Below are 10,890 nucleotides of genomic sequence, written 5' to 3'. Positions count from 1 at the left end.
ACTCCCACAGGGTTCAGTGTTTATCAGTGAGACTCCCATAGGGTTCAGTGTTAATCAGTGAGACTCCCATAGGGTTCAGTGTTAATCAGTGAGACTTCCACAGGGTTCAGTGTTAATCAATGAGACTCCCACAGGGTCCAGTGTTAATCAGTGAGACTCCCACAGGGTTCAGTGTTAATCAGTGAGACTCCCACAGGGCCCAGTGTTAATCAGTGAGACTCCCATAGGGTCCGGTGTCAATCAATGAGACTCCCATAGGGTTCAGTGTTAATCAGTGAGACTCCCATAGGGTTCGGTGTTAATCAGTGAGACTCCCATAGGGTTCAGTTTTAATCAGTGAGACTCCCATAGGGGTCAGTGTTAATCAGTGAGACTCCCACAGGGTTCATGTGTTAATCAGTGAGACTCCCATAGGGTTCGGTGTTAATCAATGAGACTCCCATAGGTTTCAATGTTAATCATTGAGACTCTAACAGGGTTCAGTGTTAATCAGTGAGACTCCAACAGCGTTCGGTGTTAATCAGTGAGATTCCCACAGGGTTCAGTGTTAATCAGTGAGACTCCGATAGTGTTCAGTGTAAATCACTGAGACTCCCATTGGGTTCGGTGTTAATCAGTGAGACTCCCATAGGGTTCACTTTTAATCAGTGAGACTCCCATAGGGTTCAGTTTTAATCAGTGAGACTCCCATAGGGTTCAGTGTTAATCAGTGAGACTCCCATAGGGTTCAGTGTTAATCAGTGAGACTCCCATAGGGTTCAGTGTTAATCAGTGAGACTCCCATAGGGTTCAGTGTTAATCAGTGAGACTCCCACAGGGTTCAGTGTTAATCAGTGAGACACCCACAGGGTTCTGTGTTAATCAGTGAGACTCCCATAGGGTTCAGTGTTAATCAGTGAGACTCCCACAGGGTTCAGTGTTAATCAGTGAGACTCCCATAGGGTCCAGTGTTAATGAGTGAGACTCTCACAGGGTTCAGTGTTAATCAGTGAGACTCCCATAGGGTTCAGTGTTAATCAGTGAGACTCCCACAGGGTTCAGTGTTAATCAGCGAGATTCCCATAGGGTTCAGTGTTAATCAGTGAGACTCCCACAGGGTTCAGTGTTAATCAGTGAGACTCCCATAGGGTCCAGTGTTAATCAGTGAGACTCTCACAGGGTTCAGTGTTAATCAGTGAGACTCCCATAGGGTTCAGTATTAATCGGTGAGACTCCCATAGGGTTCAGTGTTAATCAGTGAGACTCCCATAGGGTTCAGTGTTAATCAGTGAGACGACCACAGGGTTCAGTGTTAATCAGTGAAATTCCCACAGGGTTCAGTATTAATCAGTGAGACTCCCACAGGGTTCAGTGTTAATCAGTGAGACTCCCATAGGGTTCAGTGTTAATCAGTGAGACTCCCACAGGGTTCAGTGTTTATCAGTGAGACTCCCATAGGGTTCAGTGTTAATCAGTGAGACTCCCATAGGGTTCAGTGTTAATCAGTGAGACTTCCACAGGGTTCAGTGTTAATCAGTGAGACTCCCACTAGGGTCCAGTATTAATCAGTGAGACTCCCACAGGGTTCAGTGTTAATCAGTGAGACTCCCACAGGGCCCAGTGTTAATCAGTGAGACTCCCATAGGGTCCGGTGTCAATCAATGAGACTCCCATAGGGTTCAGTGTTAATCAGTGAGACTCCCATAGGGTTCGGTGTTAATCAGTGAGACTCCCATAGGGTTCAGTGTTAATCAGCGAGACTCCCATAGGGTTCGGTGTTAATCAGTGAGACTCCCATAGGGTTCAGTGTTAATCAGTGAGACTCCCATAAGGTTCAGTGTTAATCAGTGAGACTCCCACAGGGTTCATGTGTTAATCAGTGAGACTCCCTCAGGGTTCAGTGTTAATCAGTGAGACTCCCACAGGGTTCAGTGTTAATCAGTGAGACTCCCACAGGGTTCAGTGTTAATCAGTGAGACTCCCACAGGGTTCAGTGTTAATCAATGAGACTCCCATAGGGTTCAGTGTTAATCAGTGAGACTCCCATAGGGTTCAGTGTTAATCAGTGAGACTCCCACATGGTTCAGTGTTAATCAGTGAGACTCCCACAGGGTTCAGTTTTAATCAATGAGACTCCCACAGGGTTCAGTATTAATCGGTGAGACTCCCATAGGGTTCAGTGTTAATCAGTGAGACTCCCATAGGGTTCGGTGTTAATCAGTGAGACTCCCATAGGGTACAGTGTTAATCAGTGAGACTCCCATAGGGTTCGGTGTTAATCAGTGAGACTCCCATAGGGTTCAGTATTAATCAGTGAGACTCCCGTAGGGTTCAGTGTTAATCAGTGAGACTCCCACAGGGTTCATGTATTAATCTTTGAGACTCCCATAGGGTTCAGTGTTAAACAATGAGACTCCCATAGGGTTCAGTGTTAATCAGTGAGACTCCAACAGGGTTCAGTGTTAATCAGTGAGACTCCGATAGTGTTCAGTGTAAATCACTGAGACTCCCATTGGGTTTGGTGTTAATCAGTGAGACTCCCATAGGGTTCGGTGTTAATCAGTGAGACTCCCATAGGGTTCAGTGTTAATCAGCGAGACTCCCATAGGGTTCGGTGTTAATCAGTGAGACTCCCATAGGGTTCAGTGTTAATCAGTGAGACTCCCATAGGGTTCAGTGTTAATCAGTGAGACTCCCACAGGGTTCATGTGTTAATCAGTGAGACTCCCTCAGGGTTCAGTGTTAATCAGTGAGACTCCCACAGGGTTCAGTGTTAATCAGTGAGACTCCCACAGGGTTCAGTGTTAATCAGTGAGACTCCCACAGGGTTCAGTGTTAATCAATGAGACTCCCATAGGGTTCAGTGTTAATCAGTGAGACTCCCATAGGGTTCAGTGTTAATCAGTGAGACTCCTACATGGTTCAGTGTTAATCAGTGAGACTCCCACAGGGTTCAGTTTTAATCAATGAGACTCCCACAGGGTTCAGTATTAATCTGTGAGACTCCCATAGGGTTCAGTGTTAATCAGTGAGACTCCCATAGGGTTCGGTGTTAATCAGTGAGACTCCCATAGGGTTCAGTGTTAATCAGTGAGACTCCCATAGGATTCGGTGTTAATCAGTGAGACTCCCATAGGGTTCAGTATTAATCAGTGAGACTCCCGTAGGGTTCAGTGTTAATCAGTGAGACTCCCACAGGGTTCATGTATTAATCTGTGAGACTCCCATAGGGTTCAGTGTTAATCAATGAGACTCCCATAGGGTTCAGTGTTAATCAGTGAGACTCCCATAGGGTTCAGTGTTAATCAGTGAGACTCCCATAGGGTCCAGTGTTAATCAGTGAGACTCTCACAGGGTTCAGTGTTAATCAGTGAGACTCCCATAGGGTTCAGTATTAATCGGTGAGACTCCCATAGGGTTCAGTGTTAATCAGTGAGACTACCACAGGGTTCAGTGTTAATCAGTGAGACTCCCATAGGGTCCAGTGTTAATCAGTGAGACTCTCACAGGGTTCAGTGTTAATCAGTGAGACTCCCACAGGGTTCAGTGTTCATCAGTGAGACTCCCACAGGGTTCAGTGTTAATCAGTGAGACTCCCATCGGGTTCAGTGTTAATCAGTGAGACTCCCACAGGGTTCAGTGTTAATCAGTGAGACTACCACAGGGTTCAGTGTTAATCAGTGAAATTCCCACAGGGTTCAGTGTTAATCAGTGAGACTCCCACAGGGTTCAGTGTTAATCAGTGAGACTCCCATAGGGTTCAGTGTTAATCAGTGAGACTCCCACAGGGTTCAGTGTTTATCAGTGAGACTCCCATAGGGTTCAGTGTTAATCAGTGAGACTCCCACAGGGTTCAGTGTTAATCAGTGAGACTCCCACAGGGTCCAGTGTTAATCAGTGAGACTCTCACAGGGTTCAGTGTTAATCAGTGAGACTCCCACAGGGCCCAGTGTTAATCAGTGAGACTCCCATAGGGTTCGGTGTTAATCAATGAGACTCCCATAGGGTTCAGTGTTAATCAGTGAGACTCCCATAGGGTTCGGTGTTAATCAGTGAGACTCCCATAGGGTTCAGTGTTAATCAATGAGACTCCCATAGGGTTCGGTGTTAATCAGTGAGACTCCCATAGGGTTCAGTGTTAATCAGTGAGACTCCCATAGGGTTCAGTGTTAATCATTGAGACTCCCACAGGGTTCATGTGTTAATCAGTAGACTCCCTCAGGGTTCAGTGTTAATCAGTGAGACTCCCACAGGGTTCATGTATTAATCTTTGAGACTCCCATAGGGTTCAGTGTTAAACAATGAGACTCCCATAGGGTTCAGTGTTAATCAGTGAGACTCCAACAGGGTTCAGTGTTAATCAGTGAGACTCCGATAGTGTTCAGTGTAAATCACTGAGACTCCCATTGGGTTTGGTGTTAATCAGTGAGACTCCCATAGGGTTCGGTGTTAATCAGTGAGACTCCCATAGGGTTCAGTGTTAATCAGCGAGACTCCCATAGGGTTCGGTGTTAATCAGTGAGACTCCCATAGGGTTCAGTGTTAATCAGTGAGACTCCCATAGGGTTCAGTGTTAATCAGTGAGACTCCCACAGGGTTCATGTGTTAATCAGTGAGACTCCCTCAGGGTTCAGTGTTAATCAGTGAGACTCCCACAGGGTTCAGTGTTAATCAGTGAGACTCCCACAGGGTTCAGTGTTAATCAGTGAGACTCCCACAGGGTTCAGTGTTAATCAATGAGACTCCCATAGGGTTCAGTGTTAATCAGTGAGACTCCTACATGGTTCAGTGTTAATCAGTGAGACTCCCACAGGGTTCAGTTTTAATCAATGAGACTCCCACAGGGTTCAGTATTAATCTGTGAGACTCCCATAGGGTTCAGTGTTAATCAGTGAGACTCCCATAGGGTTCGGTGTTAATCAGTGAGACTCCCATAGGGTTCAGTGTTAATCAGTGAGACTCCCATAGGATTCGGTGTTAATCAGTGAGACTCCCATAGGGTTCAGTATTAATCAGTGAGACTCCCGTAGGGTTCAGTGTTAATCAGTGAGACTCCCACAGGGTTCATGTATTAATCTGTGAGACTCCCATAGGGTTCAGTGTTAATCAATGAGACTCCCATAGGGTTCAGTGTTAATCAGTGAGACTCCCATAGGGTTCAGTGTTAATCAGTGAGACTCCCATAGGGTCCAGTGTTAATCAGTGAGACTCTCACAGGGTTCAGTGTTAATCAGTGAGACTCCCATAGGGTTCAGTATTAATCGGTGAGACTCCCATAGGGTTCAGTGTTAATCAGTGAGACTACCACAGGGTTCAGTGTTAATCAGTGAGACTCCCATAGGGTCCAGTGTTAATCAGTGAGACTCTCACAGGGTTCAGTGTTAATCAGTGAGACTCCCACAGGGTTCAGTGTTCATCAGTGAGACTCCCACAGGGTTCAGTGTTAATCAGTGAGACTCCCATAGGGTTCAGTGTTAATCAGTGAGACTCCCACAGGGTTCATGTGTTAATCAGTGAGACTCCCTCAGGGTTCAGTGTTAATCAGTGAGACTCCCACAGGGTTCAGTGTTAATCAGTGAGACTCCCACAGGGTTCAGTGTTAATCAGTGAGACTCCCACAGGGTTCAGTGTTAATCAATGAGACTCCCATAGGGTTCAGTGTTAATCAGTGAGACTCCCATAGGGTTCAGTGTTAATCAGTGAGACTCCTACATGGTTCAGTGTTAATCAGTGAGACTCCCACAGGGTTCAGTTTTAATCAATGAGACTCCCACAGGGTTCAGTATTAATCTGTGAGACTCCCATAGGGTTCAGTGTTAATCAGTGAGACTCCCATAGGGTTCGGTGTTAATCAGTGAGACTCCCATAGGGTTCAGTGTTAATCAGTGAGACTCCCATAGGATTCGGTGTTAATCAGTGAGACTCCCATAGGGTTCAGTATTAATCAGTGAGACTCCCGTAGGGTTCAGTGTTAATCAGTGAGACTCCCACAGGGTTCATGTATTAATCTGTGAGACTCCCATAGGGTTCAGTGTTAATCAATGAGACTCCCATAGGGTTCAGTGTTAATCAGTGAGACTCCCATAGGGTTCAGTGTTAATCAGTGAGACTCCCATAGGGTCCAGTGTTAATCAGTGAGACTCTCACAGGGTTCAGTGTTAATCAGTGAGACTCCCATAGGGTTCAGTATTAATCGGTGAGACTCCCATAGGGTTCAGTGTTAATCAGTGAGACTACCACAGGGTTCAGTGTTAATCAGTGAGACTCCCATAGGGTCCAGTGTTAATCAGTGAGACTCTCACAGGGTTCAGTGTTAATCAGTGAGACTCCCACAGGGTTCAGTGTTCATCAGTGAGACTCCCACAGGGTTCAGTGTTAATCAGTGAGACTCCCATCGGGTTCAGTGTTAATCAGTGAGACTCCCACAGGGTTCAGTGTTAATCAGTGAGACTACCACAGGGTTCAGTGTTAATCAGTGAAATTCCCACAGGGTTCAGTGTTAATCAGTGAGACTCCCACAGGGTTCAGTGTTAATCAGTGAGACTCCCATAGGGTTCAGTGTTAATCAGTGAGACTCCCACAGGGTTCAGTGTTTATCAGTGAGACTCCCATAGGGTTCAGTGTTAATCAGTGAGACTCCCACAGGGTTCAGTGTTAATCAGTGAGACTCCCACAGGGTCCAGTGTTAATCAGTGAGACTCTCACAGGGTTCAGTGTTAATCAGTGAGACTCCCACAGGGCCCAGTGTTAATCAGTGAGACTCCCATAGGGTTCGGTGTTAATCAATGAGACTCCCATAGGGTTCAGTGTTAATCAGTGAGACTCCCATAGGGTTCGGTGTTAATCAGTGAGACTCCCATAGGGTTCAGTGTTAATCAATGAGACTCCCATAGGGTTCGGTGTTAATCAGTGAGACTCCCATAGGGTTCAGTGTTAATCAGTGAGACTCCCATAGGGTTCAGTGTTAATCATTGAGACTCCCACAGGGTTCATGTGTTAATCAGTAGACTCCCTCAGGGTTCAGTGTTAATCAGTGAGACTCCCACAGGGTTCATGTATTAATCTTTGAGACTCCCATAGGGTTCAGTGTTAAACAATGAGACTCCCATAGGGTTCAGTGTTAATCAGTGAGACTCCAACAGGGTTCAGTGTTAATCAGTGAGACTCCGATAGTGTTCAGTGTAAATCACTGAGACTCCCATTGGGTTTGGTGTTAATCAGTGAGACTCCCATAGGGTTCGGTGTTAATCAGTGAGACTCCCATAGGGTTCAGTGTTAATCAGCGAGACTCCCATAGGGTTCGGTGTTAATCAGTGAGACTCCCATAGGGTTCAGTGTTAATCAGTGAGACTCCCATAGGGTTCAGTGTTAATCAGTGAGACTCCCACAGGGTTCATGTGTTAATCAGTGAGACTCCCTCAGGGTTCAGTGTTAATCAGTGAGACTCCCACAGGGTTCAGTGTTAATCAGTGAGACTCCCACAGGGTTCAGTGTTAATCAGTGAGACTCCCACAGGGTTCAGTGTTAATCAATGAGACTCCCATAGGGTTCAGTGTTAATCAGTGAGACTCCTACATGGTTCAGTGTTAATCAGTGAGACTCCCACAGGGTTCAGTTTTAATCAATGAGACTCCCACAGGGTTCAGTATTAATCTGTGAGACTCCCATAGGGTTCAGTGTTAATCAGTGAGACTCCCATAGGGTTCGGTGTTAATCAGTGAGACTCCCATAGGGTTCAGTGTTAATCAGTGAGACTCCCATAGGATTCGGTGTTAATCAGTGAGACTCCCATAGGGTTCAGTATTAATCAGTGAGACTCCCGTAGGGTTCAGTGTTAATCAGTGAGACTCCCACAGGGTTCATGTATTAATCTGTGAGACTCCCATAGGGTTCAGTGTTAATCAATGAGACTCCCATAGGGTTCAGTGTTAATCAGTGAGACTCCCATAGGGTTCAGTGTTAATCAGTGAGACTCCCATAGGGTCCAGTGTTAATCAGTGAGACTCTCACAGGGTTCAGTGTTAATCAGTGAGACTCCCATAGGGTTCAGTATTAATCGGTGAGACTCCCATAGGGTTCAGTGTTAATCAGTGAGACTACCACAGGGTTCAGTGTTAATCAGTGAGACTCCCATAGGGTCCAGTGTTAATCAGTGAGACTCTCACAGGGTTCAGTGTTAATCAGTGAGACTCCCACAGGGTTCAGTGTTCATCAGTGAGACTCCCACAGGGTTCAGTGTTAATCAGTGAGACTCCCATCGGGTTCAGTGTTAATCAGTGAGACTCCCACAGGGTTCAGTGTTAATCAGTGAGACTACCACAGGGTTCAGTGTTAATCAGTGAAATTCCCACAGGGTTCAGTGTTAATCAGTGAGACTCCCACAGGGTTCAGTGTTAATCAGTGAGACTCCCATAGGGTTCAGTGTTAATCAGTGAGACTCCCACAGGGTTCAGTGTTTATCAGTGAGACTCCCATAGGGTTCAGTGTTAATCAGTGAGACTCCCACAGGGTTCAGTGTTAATCAGTGAGACTCCCACAGGGTCCAGTGTTAATCAGTGAGACTCTCACAGGGTTCAGTGTTAATCAGTGAGACTCCCACAGGGCCCAGTGTTAATCAGTGAGACTCCCATAGGGTTCGGTGTTAATCAATGAGACTCCCATAGGGTTCAGTGTTAATCAGTGAGACTCCCATAGGGTTCGGTGTTAATCAGTGAGACTCCCATAGGGTTCAGTGTTAATCAATGAGACTCCCATAGGGTTCGGTGTTAATCAGTGAGACTCCCATAGGGTTCAGTGTTAATCAGTGAGACTCCCATAGGGTTCAGTGTTAATCATTGAGACTCCCACAGGGTTCATGTGTTAATCAGTAGACTCCCTCAGGGTTCAGTGTTAATCAGTGAGACTCCCACAGGGTTCAGTGTTAATCAGTGAGACTCCCACAGGGTTCAGTGTTAATCAGTGAGACTCCCACAGGGTTCAGTGTTAATCAATGAGACTCCCATAGGGTTCAGTGTTAATGAGTGAGACTCCTATAGGGTTCAGTGTTAATCAGTGAGACTCCCACAGGGTTCAGTGTTAATCAGTGAGACTCCCACAGGGTTCAGTTTTAATCAATGAGACTCCCACAGGGTTCAGTATTAATCGGTGAGACTCCCATAGGGTTCAGTGTTAATCAGTGAGACTCCCATAGGGTTCGATGTTAATCAGTGAGACTCCCATAGGGTTCAGTGTTAATCAGTGAGACTCCCATAGGGTTCGATGTTAATCAGTGAGACTCCCATAGGGTTCAGTGTTAATCAGTGAGACTCCCATAGGGTTGGTGTTAATCAGTGAGACTCCCATAGGGTTCAGTGTTAATCAGTGAGACTCCAACAGGGTTCAGTGTTAATCAGTGAGACTCCGATAGTGTTCAGTGTAAATCACTGAGACTCCCATTGGGTTTGGTGTTAATCAGTGAGACTCCCATAGGGTTCGGTGTTAATCAGTGAGACTCCCATAGGGTTCAGTGTTAATCAGCGAGACTCACATAGGGTTCGGTGTTAATCAGTGAGACTCCCATAGGGTTCAGTTTTAATCAGTGAGACTCCCATAGGGTTCAGTGTTAATCAGTGAGACTCCCACAGGGTTCATGTGTTAATCAGTGAGACTCCCTCAGGGTTCAGTGTTAATCAGTGAGACTCCCACAGGGTTCAGTGTTAATCAGTGAGACTCCCACAGGGTTCAGTGTTAATCAGTGAGACTCCCACAGGGTTCAGTGTTAATCAATGAGACTCCCATAGGGTTCAGTGTTAATCAGTGAGACTCCCATAGGGTTCAGTGTTAATCAGTGAGACTCCCACATGGTTCAGTGTTAATCAGTGAGACTCCCACAGGGTTCAGTTTTAATCAATGAGACTCCCACAGGGTTCAGTATTAATCGGTGAGACTCCCATAGGGTTCAGTGTTAATCAGTGAGACTCCCATAGGGTTCGGTGTTAATCAGTGAGACTCCCATAGGGTTCAGTGTTAATGAGTGAGACTCCCATAGGGTTCGGTGTTAATCAGTGAGACTCCCATAGGGTTCAGTATTAATCAGTGAGACTCCCGTAGGGTTCGGTGTTAATCAGTGAGACTCCCATAGGGTTCAGTATTAATCAGTGAGACTCCAACAGGGTTCAGTGTTAATCAGTGAGACTCCCATAGTGTTCAGTGTAAGTCACTGAGACTCCCATTGGGTTTGGTGTTAATCAGTGAGACTCCCATAGGGTTCAGTTTTAATCCGTGAGACTCCCATAGGGTTCAGTGTTAATCAGTGAGACTCCCATAGGGTTCAGTGTTAATCAGTGAGACTCCCATAGGGTCCAGTGTTAATCAGTGAGACTCTCACAAGGTTCAATGTTAATCAGTGAGACTCCCACAGGGTTCAGTGTTCATCAGTGAGACTCCCACAGGGTTCAGTGTTAATCAGTGAGACTCCCATCGGGTTCAGTGTTAATCAGTGAGACTCCCACAGGGTTCAGTGTTAATCAGTGAGACTACCACAGGGTTCAGTGTTAATCAGTGAAATTCCCACAGGGTTCAGTGTTAATCAGTGAGACTCCCACAGGGTTCAGTGTTAATCAGTGAGACTCCCATAGGGTTCAGTGTTAATCAGTGAGACTCCCACAGGGTTCAGTGTTAATAAATGAGACTCCCATAGGGTTCAGTGTTAATCAGTGAGACTCCCATAGGGTTCAGTGTTAATCAGTGAGACTCCCATAGGGTCCAGTGTTAATCAGTGAGACTCTCACAGGGTTCAGTGTTAATCAGTGAGACTCCCATAGGGTTCAGTATTAATCGGTGAGACTCCCATAGGGTTCAGTGTTAATCAGTGAGACACCCATAGGGTTCAGTGTTAATCAGTGAGACGACCACAGGGTTCAGTGTTAATCA

Source organism: Petromyzon marinus, unplaced genomic scaffold (assembly GCF_048934315.1).
Source record: "Petromyzon marinus isolate PM22_M1 ecotype Great Lakes invasive population unplaced genomic scaffold, UKy_Petmar_22M1.pri1.0 PM_Scaffold_3, whole genome shotgun sequence".
Classification (NCBI taxonomy): domain Eukaryota; kingdom Metazoa; phylum Chordata; class Hyperoartia; order Petromyzontiformes; family Petromyzontidae; genus Petromyzon; species Petromyzon marinus.
This window is presented reverse-complemented; position numbering follows the sequence as displayed.